Genomic DNA, 23,070 nt, shown 5'->3' with positions numbered 1-23,070 from the left:
TCATAGCTTAGGATTCCCTTTGTGCCGAAACGAGGGAGGAGGGGGGCTGCTAGCTACTTCGCACTTTGATAGGTAAAACTCGGTTGAGGGGGCGGGGCATGCATTCATAGCTTAGGATCCCCTTAGTGCCAACGCGAGGGGGGAGGTGGGGGCAAGCAATACCGTGCGCTTTGCGAGGGAGGTGCCACATCGAAATTGCATTTGGTATTTGAACATCAAACCACCCTTTTGATCCATAAATTTGGTCCACATGCAAGTGTGTTCATGTTCTGACCCTCTCCCGCGTTATTTTTCGCCAAATTTATGAACGTTAGACAAGTCGGATGACGCAACAGACATAGTTCACTCAAACTAACCGTGTGCCACGCCAGTGCACCTGTCACGCACACATCCTATAACGCCCATGATGCGGCTATATCTCCCACGTGTCGAAGCACGACTTAGAGGCATAACCGCATTGTAAGCAATGTCGCAAGTGGGGTAATCTTCACACAACCCATGTAAGGAATAACGAAAAGAGGTACATAGTTGGCTTATAATCGCCACTTCACACAATACATGAATATAACATTACAACATCCAGAATACAATCAAGGTCCGTCTACGGAACCAAAATAAACAAAGACTACCCCTAATGCTACAGATCCCCGATCGCCCCTACTGGGCTCCACTACTGATCAACTGAAATGAAACAACACAACGAACACGAGCTTCATCGAGCTCCTCCTTGAGCTCGGTTGTGTCACCTGCACGGTTATCATTGTTGGGGATTGTAGCAGAATTTAAAATTTTCTACGCATCACCAAGATCAATCTATGGAGTAATCTAGCAACGAGGGGAAGGAGAGTGCATCTACATACCCTTGTAGATCGCTAAGCGGAAGCGTTCAAGTGAACGGGGTTGATGGAGTCGTACTCGTCGTGATCCAAATCACCGATGATCCTAGTGCCGAACGGACGGCACCTCCGCGTTCAACACACGTACAACCCGGTGACGTCTCCTACACCTTGATCTAGCAAGGGGAGAAGGAGAGGTTGGGGAAGACTCCATCCAGCAGCAGCACGACGGTGTGGTGGTGGTGGAGGAGCGCGGGACTCCAGCAGGGCTTCGCCAAGCACTACGAGAGACGAGGAGGGAGAGGGGTAGGGCTGCGCCAACAGGGGAGGAACTTCATGTGTTGGGCTGCCCCTTTGCCTCCAATATATATAGGGGGAGAGGGAGGGTTGCACCCCCACCTAGGGTTTCCTCCCTAGGGGTGGCGGCAGCCCTAGATCCCATCTAGGGTGGCGGCCACAAGGGGGAGAGGGGGAGGCGCACCTGAGGTGGGCCTTAGGGCCCATCTGCCCTAGGGTTTGCCCCCTTCCCCTCTTGGAGGCGCCTTGGGCCTTGGTGGGAGGCTCCCCAGCCCACCTAGGGGCTGGTCCCTTCCCACTATTGGCCCATGTAGGCCTCCGGGGCTGGTGGCCCCACTTGGTGGACCCCTGGACCCCTCCGGTGGTCCCGATACACTACCGGTGATGCCCGGAACACTTCCAGTGGCCAAAACCATACTTCCTATATATAAATCTTTACCTCCGGACCATTGTGGAACTCCTCGTGACGTCCGGGATCTCATCCGAGACTCCGAACAACATTTGGTAACCGCGTACATACTTTCCCTATAACCCTAGCGTCATCGAACCTTAAGTGTGTAGACCCTACGGGTTCGGGAGTCATGCAGACATGGCCGAGACAACTCTCCGGTCAATAACCAACAGCGGGATCTGGATACCCATGTTGGCTCCCACATGCTCCACGATGATCTCATCGGATGAACCACGTTGTCAAGGACTTAATCAATCCCGTATACAATTCCCTTTGTCTAGCGGTATGATACTTGCCCGAGATTCGATCGTCGGTATCCCGATTCCTTGTTCAATCTTGTTACCGGCAAGTCTCTTTACTCGTTCCGTAACACATCATCCCGTGATCAACTCCTTGATCACATTGTGCACATTATGATGATGTCCTACCGAGTGGGCCTAGAGATACCTCTCCGTTTACACGGAGTGACAAATCCCAGTCTCGATTCGTGCCAACCCAACAGACACTTTCGGAGATACCTGTAGTGTACCTTTATAGCCACCCAGTTACGTTGTGACGTTTGGCATACCTAAAGCACTCCTACGGTATCCGGGAGTTGCACAATCTCATGGTCTAAGGAAATGATACTTGACGTTAGAAAAGCTTTAGCAAACGAACTACACGATCTTGTGCTAGGCTTAGGATTGGGTCTTGTCCATCACATCATTCTCCTAATGATGTGATCCCGTTATCAACAACATCCAATGTCCATGGTTAGGAAACTGTAACCATCTATTGATCAACGAGCTAGTCAACTAGAGGCTTACTAGGGACATGGTGTTGTCTATGTATCCACACATGTATCTGAGTTTCCTATCGATACAATTCTAGCATGGATAATAAACGATTATCATGAACAAGGAAATATAATAATAACCAATTTATTATTGCCTCTAGGGCATATTTCCAACAGTCTCACACTTGCACTAGAGTCAATAATCTAGTTCACATCGCCATGTGATTAACACTCACAGGTTACATCGCCATGTGACCAACATCCAAGAGTCTACTAGACTCAATGATCTAGTTCACATCACTATGCGATTAACACTCAAAGAATTCTGGGTTTGATCATGTTATGCTTGTGAGAGAGGTTGTAGTCAATGGGTCTTGCCATATTCAGATCCCTATGTATTTCGCAAAACTTTATATCGTAGATGCTGCTACCACGTTCCACTTGGAGCTATTCCAAATTGTTGCTCCATTATACGTATCCGATATCTCTACTCAGAGCTATCCGGATAGGTGTTAAGCTTGCATCGACGTAACTCTTTATGTCGAACTCTTTATCACCTCCATAACCGAGAAACATTTCCTTATTCCTCCAAGGACAATTTTGACTACTATATGGTGATCCACTCCTTGATCACCTTTGTACCCTCTTGTCAGGCATGTGGCAAGGCACACATTAGGTGCGGTACTCAGCATGGCATACCGTATAGAGCCTATGACAAAAGCATAGGGGACGACCTTCGTCCTTCCTCTTTCTTCTGCCGTGGTCAAGCTTTGAGTCTTACTCAACTTCACACCTTACAACTCAGGTAAGAACCCCTTCTTTGACTGATCTATTTTGAACTCCTTCAAAAACATGTCAAGGTGTGCATTTTGAAAGTATCATCAGGCGTCTTGATCTATTTCTATAGATCCTGATGCCCAATATGTAAGAAGCTTTATCCAGGTCTTCCTTTGAAAATCACTCTTCAAACAACCGTTTATGCTTTCCAGAAATTCTACATCATTTCAGGTCAACAATATGTCATCCACATATACTTATCAGAAATGTTGTAGTGCTCCCACTCACTTTCTTGTAAATACAAGTTTCTAGTAAACATTGTGTAAACCTAAAAGCTTTGATCACTCTATCAAAGCATGTATTCTGACTCCGAGATGCTTGCTCTAGTCCATAGAAGGATTGCTGGAGCCAGCATACCTTTTAGCATCCTTAGGATAGACAAAACCTTTTATTGTATCACATACAACTTTTCTTACGAAAACTGGTAAGAAAACTTGTTTTGACATCCATCTGTAAGATTTCATAATCGAAAAATACATCTAATGCTAACATGATTCCGACGGACTTAAGCATCGCTACGGGTGAGAAATTCTCATCGTAGTCAACTCCTTAAACTTGTGAAAAGACTCTTTCCCACAAGTCGAGCTTTATAGACGGTAACATTACCGCCCACGTCCTTCTTCTTCTTAAAGATCCATTTATCTCAATGGCTTCCCGATCATCGGGCAAGTCCACCAAAGTCCATACTTTGTTCTGATATATGGATCCCATCTCGGATTTCATGGCTTCTGACCATTTGTCGGAATACGGGCCCACCATTGCTTCTCCATAGCTCGTAGGTTTATTGTTGTCTAACAACATGATATCTAAGACAGGATTACCGTACCACTTAGGAGTAGTACATATCCTTGTCGACCTACGAGGTTCGATAGCAACTTGATCCGAAGCTTTATGATCACTATCATTAACTTCCTATTCAACAGATGTAGGCTCCACAGAAAACATCTTTCTGTGTTGCATTACTCTCTCATTGAAATAAAGGTTCGACAACCTCATCAAGTTCTCTCTTCCTCCCATTCAATTCTTTCGAGAGAAACTACTTCTCGAGAAAGGACCCATTCTTAGCGACAAACAATTTGCGCTCGAATCTGAGATAGAAGGTATACCCAACTGTCACCTTTGGGTATCCTATGAAGATGTGTTTGTCCTCTTTGGGTTCGAGCTTCTCCGTCTGAAGCCTTAAACATCGCAGCCCCAAACATTAAGAAACGACAACTTTGGTTTCTTGCCAAACCAATGTTCATACGACGTCGTCTCAACGGACTTAGATGGTGTCCTATCTAAAGTGAATGCAGCTGTCTCTAATGCATAACCTCAAAATGAAAATGGTGGATTGGTAAGAGACATCATAGATCGCACCATATCTCATAGGGTTCGATTACGACGTCCGGACACACCATTACCTTGTGGTGTTCCAGGTGGCTTCAACTGTGAAACAATTCCACAATGTCTTAAGTGATTGCCAAACTCATAACTCAGAAAATCCCCTTTTGATCATATCGTAGGAACATGATCTTATTGTTATGATGATTCTTAACTTCACTCTGAAATCGCTTGAACTTTTCAAACGTCTCAGAGTTGTGCTTCATTAAGTAGATATACCTATATCTACCCAAATCATCGGTGAAGATGAGAAAATAGCGATATCCACCGCACGCTTCAATTCTCATTGGATCACACGCATCAGCATGCATGATTTCCAACAAGTCACTTGTCCGTTTCATTGTACCTGAAAACGGGGTCTTAGTCATCCTGCCCATGAGGCATGGCTCGCATGTGTCAAGTGATTCAAAATCAAGTGACTCCAAACATCCATCGACATGGAGTTTCTTCATGCATCTTACGCCAATATGACCTAAGCGGCAGTGCCACGAGAAAGTGGTACTATCATTATTAACTCTACATCTTTTGGCATGAGCATGTGTATTACCACGACCGAGATTCAATGAACCATTCACATAGGGTGCATGACCATGAAAGGTATCCTTCATGTAAACAGAATAACCATTATTCTCTAACTTAAATGAATGACCGTATTGCAATGGACATGATCTAATCATATTCATGCTCAACGTAGATACCTGATAACATTTATCTAGGTTCAATACTAATCCCGAAGGCAGATGGAGCGTGCGATGGTGATCTCATCAACTTTGGAAACACTTCCAACACACATCGTCACCTCGCCCTTAGCCAGTCTCCGTTTTAGTCCGTAGCTTTTGCTTCAAGTCACCAATAATAGTAACTGAACCGGTATCCAATACCCAGGTGCTACCAGGAGTACTAGTGAGGTACACATTAATAACACGTATATAAGTTGCCAGCCTTCTTATCTACCATGCATTTGGGGTAATTCCGCTACAAGTGACCGTTCCCCTTACAATAGAAGCACTTAGTCTCGGGTTTGGGTTTAACCTTGGGTTCCTTCACTGGAGCGGCAACAGGTTTGCCATCCATGAAGTTTCCCTTCTAGCCCTTGCCCTTCTTGAAACCAGTGGTCTTGTTAAACCGTCAACACTTGATGCTCCTTCTTGATTTCTACCTTTTGCGGTCTTAAGCACCGCGAACAGCTCCGGTATCAACTCCATCCCTTGCATGTCATAGTTCATCACGAAGATCTAGTATCTTAGTGATAGTGGCTAGATAAATCTATCAATCACTATCTTATCTAGAAGTTTAACTCCCACTTGATTTAAGTGATTGTAGCACCCAGACATTCTGAGCACATGCTCACTAGCTGAGCTATTCTCCTCCATCTTGTTGGCAAAAGAACTTGTCAGAGGTCTCACACCTCTCAACACGGGCATGAGCCTGAAATCCCAATTTCAGCTCTTGGAACATCTCATATGTTCTATGGCGTTCAAAACGTCATTGGAATCTGATTCTAAGTCGTAAAGTATGGTGCACTAAACTATCAAGTAGTCATCGGGATGTGTCTGTCAGGTGTTCACAACATCCACAGACGACGTTGTAGGGGTTTGCACATCGAGCGGTGCATCAAAGACATAAGCCTTCTGTGCAGCAGTGAGGACACTCCTCGGACTACGGACCTAGTCCGCATCATTGCTTACATTATCTTTCAACTTAATCTTTCTCTAGGAACGTATTGAAACAGGGAGCTACAACATGAGCTATTTATCTACAACATATTTGCAAATACAATTTAGACTATGTTCATGATAATTAAGTTCATCTAATCAAATTATTTAATGAACTCCCACTCAGATAGACATCCCTCTAGTCATCTAAGTGAAAACATGATCCGAGTCAACTAGGCCGTGTCCGATCATCACGTGAGACAGACTAGTCAACATCGGTGAACATCTTCATGTTGACCGTATCTTCTATACGACTCATGATCAACCTTTCGGCCTTCCGTGTTCCGAGGCCATGTCTGTACATGCTAGGCTCGTCAAGTCAACCTAAGTGTATTGCATGTGTAAATCTGGCTTACACCCATTGTATTCGAACGTTAGAATCTATCACACCCGATCATCACATGGTGCTTCGAAACAACGAACCTTCGCAATGGTGCACAGTTAGGGGGAACACTTTTCTTGAAATTTTAGTGAGGGATCATCTTATTTAAGCTACCGTCGTTCTAAGCAAATAAGATGTAAAACATGATAAACATCACATGCAATCAAATAGTGACATGATATGGCCAATATCATTTTGCTCCTTTTGATCTCCATCTTCGGGGCTCCATGATCATCGTTGTCACCGGCATGACACCATGATATCCATCATCGTGTCTTCTTGAAGTTGTCTCGTCATCTATTACTTCTACGACTACGGCTAACGCTTTAGCAATAAAGTAAAGTAATTACATGACGTTTATGTTGACACGCAGGTCATAAATAAATTAAGACAACTCCTATGGCTCCTGTCGGTTGTCATACTCATCGACATGCAAGTCGTGATTCCTATTACAAGAACATGATCAATCTCATACATCACATATATCATTCATCACATCCTTTTGGCCATATCACATCATAAGGCATATGCTGCAAAAACAAGTTAGACGTCCTCTAATTGTTGTTGCAAGTTTTTACGTGGCTGCTATAGGTTTCTAGCAAGAACGTTTCTTACCTATGCGGAAACCACAACGTGATATGACAATTTCTATTTACCCTTCATAAGGACCCTTTTCATCGAATCCGATCCGACTAAAGGGGGAGAGACAAACACCCGCTAGCCACCTTATGCAACTAGTGCATGTCAGTCAGTGGAACCAGTCTCATGTAAGAGTACGTGTAAGGTCGGTCCGGGACGCTTCATCCCACGATGCCGCCGATTCAAGATAAGACTAGTAACGGCAAGTAAATTGACAATATCGACGCCCACAACTGCTTTGTGTTCTACTCGTGCATAGAAACTACGCATAGACGTAGCTGTGATACCACTATTGGGGATCGTAGCAGAATTTAAAATTCTCTACGCATCACCAAGATCAATCTATGTAGTAATCTAGCAACGAGTGGAAGGAGAGTGCATATACATACCCTTTTAGATTGCTAAGCGGAAGCGTTCAAGTGAACAGGGTTGATGGAGTCGTACTCGTCGTGATCCAAATCACCGATGATCCTAGTGCCGAACGGACGGCACCTCCGTGTTCAACACACGTACAGCCCGGTGACGTCTCCTACTCCTTGATCCAGCAAGGGGAGAAGGAGAGGTTGGGGAAGACTCCATACAGCAGCAGCACGGCGGCGTGGTGGTGGTGGAGGAGTGCGGGACTCCAGCAGGGCTTCGCCAAGCACTACGAGAGACGAGGAGGGAGAGGGGTAGGGCTGCGCCAACAGGGGAGGAACTTCATGTGTTGGGCTGCCCCTTTGCCTCCAATATATATAGGGGGAGAGGGAGGGTTACGCCCCCACCTAGGGTTTCCTCCCTAGGGGTGGCGGCAGCCCTAGATCCCATCTAGGGTGGCGGCCACAAGGGGAAGAGGGGGAGGCGCACCTGAGGTGGGCCTTAGGGCCCATCTGCCCTAGGGTTTGCCCCCTTCCCCTCTTGGAGGCGCCTTGGGCCTTGGTGGGAGGCGCCCCAGCCCACCTAGGGGCTGGTCCCTTCCCACTATTGGCCCATGTAGGCCTCCGGGGCTGGTGGCCCCACTTGGTGGACCCCCGGACCCCTTCGGTGGTCCCAGTACACTACCGGTGATGCCCGGAACACTTCCCGTGGCCAAAACCATACTTCCTATATATAAATCTTTACCTCTGGACCATTCTGGAACTCCTCGTGACGTCCGGGATCTCATCCGGGACTCCGAACAACATTCGGTAACCGCGTACATACTTTCCCTATAACCCTAGCGTCATCGAACCTTAAGTGTGTAGACCCTACGGGTTTGGGAGTCGTGCAGACATGGCTGAGACAACTCTCCGGTCAATAACCAACAGCGGGATTTGGATACCCATGTTGGCTCCGACATGCTCCACGATGATCTCATCGGATGAACCACGATGTCAAGGACTTAATCAATACCGTATACAATTCTCTTTGTCTAGCGGTATGATACTTGCCCGAGATTCGATCATCGGTATCCCGATACCTTGTTCAATCTCGTTACTGGCAAGTCTCTTTACTCGTTCCGTAACACATCATCCCGTGATCAACTCCTTGATCACATTGTGCACATTATGATGATGTCCTACCGAGTGGGCCCAGAGATACCTCTCCGTTTACACGGAGTGACAAATCCCAGTCTCGATTCGTGCCAACCCAACAGACACTTTCGGAGATACCTGTAGTGTACCTTTATAGCCACCCAGTTACGTTGTGACGTTTGGCATACCCAAAGCACTCCTACGGTATCCGGGAGTTGCACAATCTCATGGTCTAAGGAAATGATACTTAACATTAGAAAAGCTTTAGCAAACGAACTACACGATCTTGTGCTAGGCTTAGGATTGGGTCTTGTCCATCACATCATTCTCCTAATGATGTGATCCCGTTATCAACGACATCCAATGTCCATGGTTAGGAAACTGTAACCATCTATTTATCAACGAGCTAGTCAACTAGAGGCTTACTAGGGACATGGTGTTGTCTATGTATCCACACATGTATCTGAGTTTCCTATCGATACAATTCTAGCATGGATAATAAACGATTATCATGAACAAGGAAATATAATAATAACCAATTTATTATTGCCTCTAGGGCATATTTCCAACAATCATCGGCACCTGCAACTGTTTGAAGTAATTTGTGAGTCACGGGAACTCAGCAATCTCACACCCTCGCGATCAAGAATATTTAAGATTATGGGTAGGGAAAGGTAGTGACGTAGAGCTGCAGCAAGCACTAAGCATATATGGTGGCTAACTTACGCAAAAGAGAGCGAGGAGAGAAGGCAAAGCACGGTCGTGAACTAGAAGTGATTCCTGAATCTACTTACGTTCAAGCATAACTCCAACACCGTGTTCACTTCCCAGACTCCGCCGAGAAGAGACCATCACGGCTACACATGCGGTTGATGCATTTTAATTAAGTTAAGTGTCAAGTTTTCTACAACCGGACATTAACAAATTCCCATATGCCCATAACCGTGGGCACGGCTTTCAAAAGTTCAAAACCCTGCAGGGGTGTCCCAACTTAGCCCATCACAAGCTCTCACGGTCAATGAAGGATATTCCTTCTCCTAGGAAGACCCGATCAGACTTGGAATCCCGGTTACAAGACATTTCGACAATGGTAAAACAAGACCAGCAAGACCACCCGCTGTGCCGACAAATCCCGATAGGAGATGCACATATCTCTTCTTAGGGCACCCCGGATAAGCTAAGCGTACAGGAACCGACATAACCCAAGTTGCCAAGGGATGGCCCCGCACGGTGCTCTAGTTTGGACCAACACTCAGAGGAGCACTAGCCCGGGGGTTTAAATAAAGATGACCCTTGAGTCTGCAGAACCCAAGGGAAAAAGGCTTAGGTGACAAATGGTAAAACCAAGGTCGGGCCTTGCTGGAGGAGTTTTATTCAAGGCGAACTGTCAAGGGGTTCCCATTATAACCCAACCGCGTGAGGAACGCAAAATCAAGGAACATAACACCGGTATGACGGAAACTAGGGCGGCAAGAGTGGAACAAAACACCAGGCATAAGGCCGAGCCTTCCACCCTTTACCAAGTATATAGATGCATTAATTAAATAAGAGATATTGTGATATCCCAACAAATATCCATGTTCCAACATGGAACCAAACTCCAATCTTCACCTGCAACTAACAATGCTATAAGAGGAGCTGAGCAAAGCGGTAACATAGCCAAACAACGATTTGCTAGAACAAGGTGGGTTAGAGGCTTGACATGGCAATATGGGAGGCATGATAAAGCAAGTGGTAGGTATCGCGGCATAGGCATAGCAATAGAGCGAGCAACTAGCAAGCAAAGATAGAAGTGATTTAGAGGGTATGGTCATCTTGCCTGAGATCCCGCAAGGAAGAAGAACGAGTCCAGGAAGAAGACAAACGGATGTAGTCGAACGGATCCTCACAAATGCGACGTTATCGGAACTAACCCGAAGAAGCATCACCGGAAAGAAGCAAACAACATGGTAAACAACCATCACATAATCATGGCATGATGCACAACCAAGTATGATGCATGTCCGGTTTAATGAAGCATGGCATGGCAAAGTGCACAAGCAAAACTACAAGTTAAGTGGAGCCTGCATATTGACGAAACACCACATCAATTATTTAGTTCTCTCTCGTTTAGGTACTCAACAATATTAAATGTTGTTAAACATGGCAAGAGGAGAAGCATAAGAAATTATACCATCTAAACAATTTAAATGGGGCCGGATATAACAAACAACAAATTCGGTAAATCCCCATATGACTTAGTAATTTAATGCAACAACAATTGTAAACATTTTAAATGTTGTTATCATGATGCGGATGGCATGTGCAAGTTTTATGCAATATTTATTAAAAGTTGACAAGAGCATTAAGAAGCATTTGTCACCGTGGTGGAAAGAAAGGGGTGCCACGGCAACGATAACGGTTTCGGTAGCTCATGGAAATACCGATGCAAAAGGAAAAAAAGACGGGAGCATGCAAAAGATGGTGGGGTGATCCCGGATTCTGGGTGTCCCCCGAGTTGGCGACAAGGAAATGAGTGACAATTTGGACACGGTGCAAACACGAGCATCTCAAACATCGCAAGCATTCGTTCACAGACGTCGTCTCGGGGTTATACCTTCGAAGTGTGCAAACGGGACGGTTCTTGTTGGGTGCCAAGTAGAGGAAGTAGACGTTCGTAGTGGAAGTAAGGGTACATGACAACGGTAGAGGTACTCATGATCTTGGCGGCGGTAGTCATTCACGTTCTTAGTTGCACAATTTTCCGTAGATGTTCGGAATCACGACAAGGGACTTGACGTCCATGGAGGCTTCGAGGGTCGACGGTAGTTGTTCTCGTATCATCGTGGAAGTAGTCGTACTCGGCGATAGTGGTACTTGGCATTTCGTTCGGTACTCGTTCGAGCATCCAAGGTCTTCGGCGCTACGGTTGTCGAACTTGACGAAAAACGGGTCTCCTTGGGGACTTGATGCATCTGAATTCTCCGGGTTTGTAGTAGTACTTGACGGGGGTGGTGCTTGTCGATCCGGGTCTTGAGACATACTAGGCATCGGTGCCTTCGAGGAACTCGGCGTGTCCAAAACATAGCGGATCAAGGTACCGGTTGCGGTCGTGTGAACGTTCTATGAAGACGAACTTGCCGGTCTTGCTGAACTGAAGAGGTACTTGGCGTTTTGCAATCCGATATCCAGGGTCAAACATGTAGTCGTTCTTTGCGATGGAGTTGACCTTGACGTGTCTAGGGAACGCTTAGGTCGGTGGATGTTCTTGGTCTTGCGGTTCGGAAGCCGGTACAAAGAGTTGCGGCTCATGGCGCTGGTCATCGAGCAGGAGAGGCGGCATTGAGGATGACGGGTCCGGGCGGCAAGGAGGCGCGACCATGGAGACTGGGCGCGTCGCGCGGTGCTGCACGGGAAGAGCGGCAGCAGGACGGAATGGCTACCCTTGCCCTTAGCGTGGAGCAAGGGAGGCGAAGCTCCTGGAGGCTGGAGGTGCCATGGACCTCGGGTGCACGAGGAGGAGCAGGGAAAAGAGGTCGGGCGGGCGGCATGCTTGGGATGGCTGGACCTCGCCGAATCAAAGAAGGAGCGGTGGCGCAGGAGAGTTCAAGCGGCTCCCTGGCGGATCCCAGCGAGGACAGGGCGCGGGAGGCTAGCGGCTGCGGCAGAGCTCCTGCGCAGCGAGGCGGCGTGCAGAGCTTGGGGCGCGAGGGTGCAGGGCGGCGGCCTGCGGCGCCTGGCAGAGGAGGAGAAACTGCAGGGGCGCCGGGGTTTCAAGGCGAGGAGAAGGCCATGGCAAGGAGGCACGGCCGCGCAGGGAGCCTGCGAGGGAGGAGAGGGAGAAAAGCACAGGGAGATGGGCGCGTCTCCTGGCGGGTGCGGGGATGGAAGGAGCGGCGCGGGGACGGCAGGGGCGTGGTGCCTCGCTCCTCTCTTTGGCGAAGCAGGGAAGGAGGGGATCGAGGGAGAGGGCGCTGCGAGCGAAGGGAGATGGAGATCGGGCCTCTCCTGGCGGCGCTGGTGGGAGGACGAGAGAAGGGAGTGGGGATCGGGCTAGGTTAGGATTATAGGTAGGTGGGCCGGGGGAGTGGGCCTTGGAGCCAGCCCAGTGAGAAGGGAGCCAGCTGGGCCTTGGCCAACTGGTGCGGCTGCTGGGCTCCCTCTCCCTTCCAAATTCTTTCCTTTCTTAATTTATTGTTTATATAAATAGACAACCAACAAAGGGGAAAATCCAGGGGTTTTTGGTTAGGAATATGAGATATGTAAAAATATATCTGGAACCCTGGATTTATGTAGGGTTTGAATAAATTGCTCTGGCATTTTTAGAAGGTAGAAAAATAATTAGAGTTTGAATTATTCCCAAACTTCAATCATTTTTGAACCTGACCAAAACAACTTCAAATGGGATGAAATCTGACAGAAAGGGTGTAGGAAAGAGGCAAGATTTATAGGGAAGAGATGAACATTAATGGAGGAGGAATAAGGTCGCTTGCAAAGACATGAAGGAAGAAGGAAGTGAGAGGTGATGATGCATGGGTATGGCTTGAGAGAGTGATGGCAAGGAAAATATATGAAGTTAAGTCGGATACAAGAAGAGTTGAAGAGTAATGCAATTGTGTGATGGGTGATTCCAAGTTAATGGAATATTTACAATAGCTCCCTAACAATAGTAGGAGACTTTTATATGTTATAAAGAGATTTTCACCATGTGAACTCCCTCGATTTAAATGGATCAAAGATCCATGCCATTTATTTAGTTGAGTTAAGAAAAGAAATGACATGATACATGACGCAATGCACATGATGCAATGATGAATGGAATGAACCAAACAAATCACACGATGAAACCCAGAAACCACGGAAGGCATCTGAAGCTCCGGTCTTGGGGCGTCATACATCCGCACAGTACATTGGGCTCCACGAGGTTCCTCCTCTCAAAAATATCTGCCCGCCTTGAGGGGTTTTCAGTTTCATAACACACGGTTGATATCTCCGGATCGTGTGCGATGTTTCTTGTTCCCAATCCTGCTTGCATCCCTAGAAAATATCTGCCCGCCTAGAGGGTTTTTCTGTTTCATAACACGCAATTGTTATCTCCAGACCATGTGCGATGCACTATCATCAAAATTTTCAATAGCCCGACATTTCACTCCCGCCTTTGACTCCCGCGTAGTAAAATTTTCAGTACCCGCGTCATTTCCTCAAACACCCCGCGCCCCTCCACACACACACACCAAAACCTCCTCGGGCGTGCGCGCGTGCACACACACACCCTTCCTCGCTCGAAACCCTAGCAAAGCCCCCCACGCCGCCGCAAGGCCTCCATTGTCAACATCTGTCGGTTTGCCCGCGCAGCTTACCCACCGATCTCCATACCCAGGCCACCCTGAGTTTCTTAGATGACGCCTGCCAAACGCCCCCTTTCCCATAGATCCCCACCCCCACTCCAGAGCGTCGCAGCCTAAGCCCGGCTACGCTTCCCGTGGAGCTCGAGGAGCGACTATCCCAAAAGAGGTGTATAGCCGTCTCTTTGCCCGACATCTCTAAGGAAGCTGACGACCATTACTGGTGGCAGACACTCAAGCAGTGGGCTAGAGTATGCGGGCTTGTCTCGTCCACCGGCTACGACATCGAGGTCATCGACAGCGATGCCCTGAGGCGGGTTGTGTCACAGGTTAAGTGGCCCACCCCCAACCCCTCGGGTTCAAGCATCATCGATCTCATCCATGGACCCGCCGCTGATCTCCTCTGGCTCGCTGTCAACAATTTGCCATTCTACATCGCCATCGAGCCCCTTTTGTCATTTCTGAAGGACACGTTCTGCGACGCTGGCTTGGGATCCACAGCTTCCAAGTCAGACCTCATCGATGGCGACCACGAGGAGGGCACCCTCTCCGGCTCTTCCAAGGGGGAAGAGCCCATCTGCTCTTCCAAGGGGAAAGCGCCCATCTGCGACATCAGGGAGGGCACCCTATAGTCATGCTCTTCCAAGGGGAAGGAGCCCATCTGCGACAACATGGAGCGCATCCAGGGTCCGTGCTCTTCCCACGGGAACGAGCCCATCCGTGACAAGTGAGGAAACCCATGATTTGTTTTGTCGTGCCTCTTCACAGGGGGAAACCCATGATTTGTTTTGTCGAGCCCCTTTTGTAGTGTAGTGAGAATATGTCCAGTTTTAATTTCTATATTTGGTTGTTTGCAATATGCCTTGTTTATTTCAGTTATTCACAATGTGATGCTCTATATGTGCAATTATTTACTGTGCAATACATTTCATCAATCCAGTTTTAAACATACCGATAGGAATGCATATATTTGCTTGTTGTTAAGCCTGTTATAGCTAGCATATGCCTCTTTTAAAGTTTTTTGATTGTTCAGTTGTTTGTAGTTAGCATATGTTCAGTTTCAAATGCTATCTTTGGTTGTTCGTAGTATGCCTTGTTTATTCCAGTTATTCACAACGTGATGTTCTATATGTGCAAGTATGAACTGTGCAGTTCAATTTCATCAGTACCAGTTTCAACAATACCACTATGAATGACTACATTTGGTTGCTGCATCTTGTAGTTAACACGCCTTTCCATTTTTATTTAACCATAACCAGTGTACTTAGACTGGCACAATACTAGTTTGAATGACCATGTTTGCTTGTTGTTAAATGTTTGGCCTGTTGTAGTTAGCACACCTTTCCACTTGTTTTGCTTTACTAGCGTGCTTAAACCTGCGCACTGAAGCTATCTTTTGGAGATTATTTTGTCTGCCATGTGTAATTTTGGTTGATGTTTAGCTTGTTGTGCTTAACATGCTTCTTGATGTACCTACACAGGACAATTTTGGGAACGACTGCTGTTTTCCATCAAGGTTAGTTTCATCCCATGGCTTATATCTGCTCATTGTTCAGGATATCGGTAGCTAGTACCATATAGGCCGGCGGCTGATAAGGGACTAATCGGTGAATCGGACTTTTAACTGAATATATATGCAACCCATTTTTCCTGAGGTTAACTAGGACCATATGTAATATATCTGATGCTACATAGCAACATGCACTGTACTTAATGTCTAAATATGCAATCCTAGGATACATAGCAACAAGGAAGAGTGTTACATTAATGTTCTAATGATGTCTAGATATACGTAGAAGAGCAGCAGCAGCAACAGCAACAACACAACCCTGTTTGGATATTCAACTTAGCTAGAGGTTAGAGTTAGTTTCTAGCTCATTACTAACCCTGAACTAACTCCATCCAAAGAGTTGTTTGGATGGCAGGGTTAGAGTGACAATAAATGCACTAGGAGAACTAGCTCCAATTAGCACCTCTCTTGGGTTGGATACTAGTTTTTTTGGGTGGGTTATAGATGCAACTAGCTCAAACTAGCCCTCTTGTTTAGATATACTTTAGGTCTATTTGAGCCCGACCTAGCTCAAACTAACTGTAACCCATGGATACAGTAGCAGATAATTTGTAAGAATGAACTAAACTCCTTCCGGCCCATAATATAAGATGTTAATTCATTTAATATGTGAGTATTATTGGATGTTATAAGATACTCCCTCCATTCCTAAATATTTTTCTTTTTAGAGATTTCAAATGGACTACCACATATGGATGTATATAGACATATTATAAAAGAGTGTTGTACTACATCATTGTGCAATTGCTGTTTAGCTTCTAATATTAACTTGGTGCTTTTAGGTACATATGTCATTGGCAAATATCCACGTTTCGACCCTTTCTGCGTATGGGGCAATGAGATATCGATGAACCAGCATCAAGTGAGGAAGTTGATAAAGATTGTTAGTAAAATGGGTCCAAAGATGGCAATTAAACTATTTGTTTACACTTTATCCAAGACAACAACGAACTGCACGATGGTAAGTAAGAACTCTGCAACCTTCTTTTTACTGCCCATAATGAGTTTTGTTAGATGACAATGTCTGAATCTTTTTCCTTTGCAGTGGTTGCCAAAGTAGTTTACTCAAGATTACCTCTCAAACTACATGATTGGTGGGCATGCAAAGGTTAAAGTATTTCTACCAGAACACGATAATTATCTAGATGTTTTCATGAAGACCATGAAGGATGGGCGGTCGGCCATCACAAGGGGTTGGACTAGAGTCGTGCGTGCCCTCTGCATGGAGGAGGGCACAATATGGGCATTCCGCTTCACCTTGTTCAGCAACCGGAATATATTTCGCCTCTTTCTTTACCGTCTTTAATAGTACAAGTGTACAACTGTGGTTCATCATTCTTTATATGGTTCTTATGTAATTCTTGAACACATGTACCTATGAATCGAATAATGCATTGGTTGTTTGAACCTGATGGATATGAATAAAGCTGTAGCATACATTCAAATTCAAATCCGGATCCGGTACAATTTGGAAAAGCAGCAATTAAATTACGGCAAAATTACGCTCTCCAGGTTGTTACGACACACACGGTTGGTAAAACACAAACGTTTGCGATATGCACCATAATTGGAGACGGTTCACAGAGAGGAAACGTGTGCAAGCATGCACACAGTTGCCATTTGCAAAGCGTGTGCGATGTCAGACAATATCACAAATGGTGCGGGCAAACTAAACGTTTGTGTTAGTTGCCTTATCGTACACGATTCACAACCATGAACTATTTCTGATGAAGTATGCATCGTAAACATTGCACCACAGAATAGCATGTGCGATAGTTGTTGTGTACGACGGTGTTACGATGGTCCGATGTTTCGTAATACTGTCCGAACTCATACGACGATTAGCTAATCTTATTAACGGTGAACCGTTTGTGATGGGCCGCGCATCATACACGTTCTATAATAGTCAACCGTTTGTGATGGGCCGCGCATCGTAAATGTAGCACCGCAGAATACCGACTGCGATGGCAATGCGAGCAGAAATGAGTAGGAGGACTGTAGGGGTCCTATCCCCGACGGTTTCTAGGTCGTGTGGGAAGGACCCCCTACCGCCCACACTCACTTGGCGACGGTTCCAAATGTCGTCGCGGAAAGGGGTTTTAAACCGTTTGTTTAGGACTGACGCGCACCAGTGGATGGTGATAAAAGTGTAATATTGATGGTAGAAATATATTTTTATAATTTCAATAAATAAAAATAGCAAGGTAGCAAATAATAAACGTGCACAAAACGCTATTGCAATGCTTAAAAATGAGGCCTAGGGTTCGTACTTTCACTAGTGCAATATCTCAACAATGCTAATATAATTGGATCATATAACCGTCCCTCAACGTGCAACAAGAATCACTCCAAAGTTCCTATCTAGCGGAGAACATAAGAATAAATTGTTTGTAGGGTACTAAACCACCTCAAAGCTATTCTTTTCGTTCGGTCTATTCAAGAGTTCGTACTAAAGTAACACAAAGTTATTCTTTCCATTCGATCTATCCTAGAGTTCGTACTAAAAGAACACCAAATCAAATTCATATTCATAATACTCAACCCAACACAAAGAACTTCAAAGAGTGCCCCAAGATTTCTATCGCAGAAAGAAAGACAAGAACGTGCATCAACTCCTATGCATAGATTACCCCAATGTCACCTCGGGAATCTGCCAGTTGAGTGCCAAAACATATATCAAGTGAATCAATATGATACCCCATTGTCACCATGAGTATTCAATTGCAAGAAATATATCAAGTGTTCTCAAATCCATAAAATTATTCAATCCGATAACAACAAAATCTCAAAGGGAAAAACCCAATTCATCACAGCAATATAGAGAGGGGAAAACACTATATGATCCAACTATATTAACAAAGCTCACGATACATCAAGATCGTGCCATCTCAAGAACACAGGAAAGAGAGAGAGAGAGATTAAACACATAGCTACTGGTACAAACCCTTAGCCCCGAGGGTGGACTACTCCCTCCTCATCGTGGTGGCCTCCGGGATGATGAAGATGGCCACCGGAGATGATTCCCCCCTCCGGCAGGGTGCCGGAAAGGGTCTAGATTGGTTTTTGGAATTTTTTGGAATTTATAGGGTAAAGAGGGGGTGCGGGAGGCCACCGAGGTGGGCACAACCCACCTGGGCGCGCCCTGGTGGGTTGTGCCCCCCTCGGGGCACCCCTAGGTGCTGCTCTGGCCCATCTTGGGTGTCTGGTCCATAAAAATTCTCCAAAAAGTTTCGTGGTGTTCGGACTCAATTTGCTATTGATTTTCTGCTCCACTGCTCTAAATAGGGGTAAGTTAGTAACTTCAATTAGACATGACACGACCGCCTCTGAGCCCATTCCGACACGATGGGCGTCAAACATGGGCGGCAAAACTCATTTGATTCAAGCTCGTCCGAAAGACCTCTGTTTCTCCCCCCATTCCCCATTCATACACGGTGGGCAGCAAAACAAGCTCGACTCGGCCGAAATTGATGTAGGCAAATATTTTCAATAGGGGCAGGTTTGTAACTTCACTCAGACGTGACACAACCGCCCTACCCGTCAGCCCCGTTCATACACCGTGGGCGCCAACCATGGGCGCCAACCACCCTCTCCTCGCCCGAAATCGCTCTGGGCAAATATTGGCGAGATGCAAGATTACCGTCCTATCCCCAACCGACGAGACATCCAAATTTTAAATGGGGGCTAAGTTCGTAACTTTCCCATATTTCAGACAGGCCCATCCCAAAAACATGGTTCCCCGTACCTCTCCCTCCATTTTCCCATTCATACACCGTCCGTGCTAGAACACCCCATCCCCACACCAGCCTCCGTCCGCCACCCCATCCATCACCGCCGTCCTCCACCACATCCATCGCCACCGTCCTCCACCATGCCGGAGCGCCTACCAAGACTGCGTCGTCCACTGCTAGAGATGGACGTTTCTCATCCACGGCGACAGACCAATAGCCTTGCATCGCGTCCTCTCGCTTCATCGGCACCGTCGTCCTCTTTGCCGGGGCTTCTCACACGACCTTCTCTTCCATCGCAACGGGACTTATCCCCCAATGCACCCGTCTACCGTCGCAGATCTGCTTCAACGCCACCGACAGCCATCGCACCCCCGATGCCTACACGACACCTCAAGAGAGGTGGTTCTTCATATCTCCTCAACTTTTTGATCTCAACCAGAAAATAGATCTTAACTTGGTTACTCTACTTTCTTTTCAGCTCTTATAATTTAGTTCTTAGTTCGAAGCAAAGAATGGATGCTAAATATCGTTTCTCCGGTTTGCAGCTTCAAATCTGCCATGGCACAGCCATAATACGGTTTAATTGATCATGCTTAGGGTTTAATTGATCATGTTGGTTCCGTGGTGGTTTCTTTAATAGAAATCGGAGGGGAAACCCTCTTTTGCTAAAAAAATATGCTTAGAGTTTCCCCCTTTTTATGATCACTATACGATCATAATACGTGCTTCATGTCATAATAACACTGCTCCACCCATCAAGCTAAACAAGCTTAGTTGTTCAAATATGAATCTGATATTATTAAAATAGAGTTGTTTAATTGGTCAGCTAAATGTTCCTAAATTAGTTTCAAAAATACATGTTCACCGCTCGGGTGTGTATCTCTACAGGGTGCCCATGGTGGGCCGGCCCACCCTGGGATTTTGGGTCGTCCCAGGCCCCGATTCCCCTCTGTTCTGCTGCGTGCTTCCGATCTCTACTCGCCCCCAGCCGCCTGCCTCGCCGGCGACTTGCCGTCCCCGGACGGCATGACTCTAGGAGGAGACACCGGACTAACAGGAGGCCAGGAGCCGCTTGCCCAACAGCATCACCGCTGCCTGGGTGCGCCGCCGTGCCTACCTTCCCAGTCCGTTCAGGGCTCAGGCGTGCATCACCCACCGAGCCAACCCGATTTATCCTGAGATACGTCCACAACACTCAGCAGCCACTCCTCATCACCCATTTTCTAATTGATTCATTACTCATTAGGCAGGACTGTCATTAGGGTTTGTTGTGTGCTCAGTGCTACCTACACTTAATGGTTCAGATGTATTTCGGTAATCTTTAGTACCTCTAAAGTTCACATGGTTTTCAAAATTCTGGCCCTCGGAACAGAAACTAGTCATTTTGGATTGTTGGTCGTAGTGACATTGACCCAGATTACTACTGTAAGCCAGGTTTGTTGACAATTTTACTTGTCTTTCTTACTCATTCGATATAATATCCAATTATTCACGTCGATTAGTTGCAAACAATAATTGCTAGACAAACTTCTTCATTCAGATTTTGGACGGTCTCTTACTACAGTTACAATTCTGCATACTTGTCCTAGTAAGCTCACAAGTAAATGATTGATTCACTACATCTATGCTTGCCTTGTCATATTTGTTGTCAATATTCTTTTAGGGTGGACCACCCTATTTCTAAATACTAGAACCGTAGACATGAGTGAATAGTATTTCTCTATGTGATCTCTTCCATCATGTGTGGGTAACAAACACTGCATTGTATAGAAAGAAAGTGTCATTTCCAGCTTTTACATAGGTTTTGATCTTTTACATGGAATACAATCTGCCTACTTGCTTTGTGTCGCACTACCAACACTCCACCCTTGAAGCTAAACATTACGCCACTCATAATTGCTTAGTTTATTTGTTCAAATACGAATTTCATATGATTCTAATGTTCCTACTTCAATTTTGAAATGTGTGCCTGCCTGTTATAGAGACATAAGGGGTTTGTATTTCTGTGTGTGGTCTGGTCAGCACGGTTGGGGAGGTGAACTTTGCATATGCAGGGGTTTATAGGGAGACACTCTCCGAGTTGAATCCGCAATGCATTCCATAGATAATCTGACTACTTTTTATATTTTCATGAATCTTAGATTCTGAACAGCATCATAATGATTATGAGCTTGCACGCATGAAAAGAATAAAGCAGAACAATGCCATGGCTGTCAAACTTGGCATTAAGGGACTGAAATCAAGTCTGGATGCAATGCAATGCAAACGCTCTCCACCTACAGATTCATACTCAGAATATGATCCTAACAGTGATTCTGAGCTAGAGGGAGACCTAAGTCAATGTATCTCCCTAGTGGAGGAGTCAGAGGAAGATGCCCTATCTTATTCACCCATCAAGGTACTTGCTCTAACTTTCCAAGGTTACATTGCTCGCACATATCTTGCAACTGATGCTTTGCATTGCTTCTACTTTGTTGAACTGCCATTAGCTTAGTTTACACATCGTGTATGTGAATACGCCCTGCCTATCCAGTTTCAGTACATATTCCATCTGTCATCATACCATATTTATCCATTCAAATCTTGTTCTTGTGTATCAGACGTTCAAAAGGAAGAGGGCGATTGCTGATTGTGGAGGAGCACAAGCAAAATATTTGGAAAAGGTAGTGGCACCTGATAAATCAAATAGCCCATTAGGTGTAGTTACAATATCACCTGACCCACAAAATACCCCAACTCTAGCAGACTCTAGCCCTACTACACTGGCCATTTCTGATGCCCCAACTCAATAGACCCAAACTGCAGCAAACAGTATGATTATGCCAGTTGACATAGCACTAGCTGTACGACACAAAACCCCCATTCCAGCAAAGAGTACACCAAATCCAGTTGCCAAATCCCTTTTCGAACCAGAGAGAGCCCCAATTGCAGCAGATAGGACCCCTGTTCCATTTCTTCCCAGTTTAGAAGACGAAGCTTATGTTGTTGTCAGGAACTTTGTGCGCATCTTTACTTCATGGAAAGATTATACCGCACACACAGAACAATTTCCAGTCTTCCTCCGCAACTTACGTGTAAGTAATGTACTAATGGTATTCATGGTCATTACTACATATGTTTCTGCTGACAGAAGACACAAGATTTCATTCTTTTAAATAAGCGAGGAGCAAACTGGATTGTGATGACGAGCAAGGGTTGGTTGCGCTTTTCAAGCACTCATTGATGAAGTATCGTTCCTACCTGAGGCAAGCGCACTTCGATGGCAAGCCTCTGAACGAAATTTCTGTAAAGTCTCCGGTGCTACATTTATCCGACGGTGACTGGAATAATCTTGTTACACATTGGTCTCAGCTGCAGCGTAAGGTACTGTCTATGATATCACATCACAATTTGAACTACATTTCTGCATTTGCCTTAATGTCTCACTTGTACGAAAACTGTTAGCAGAAGAACATTCGTTCTCAAGGGACCACAGAATCTCACAACTATACTGCACACTGCATTGCTCTTGTGAGTACCTCTTGCCCTGTATGACCATACTTACTTTCATAGCTGTTTGATTATGTAGCATCACTACACATGTTAGCCTCGTAATCGTCCATTTGGTGGACATTATAAGATCCGTATGGACTCTTAC

This window comes from Triticum dicoccoides, chromosome 5A (genome assembly GCF_002162155.2).
Source record: "Triticum dicoccoides isolate Atlit2015 ecotype Zavitan chromosome 5A, WEW_v2.0, whole genome shotgun sequence".
Classification (NCBI taxonomy): Eukaryota; Viridiplantae; Streptophyta; class Magnoliopsida; order Poales; family Poaceae; genus Triticum; species Triticum dicoccoides.
Note: the sequence above shows the minus strand (reverse complement) of the source record.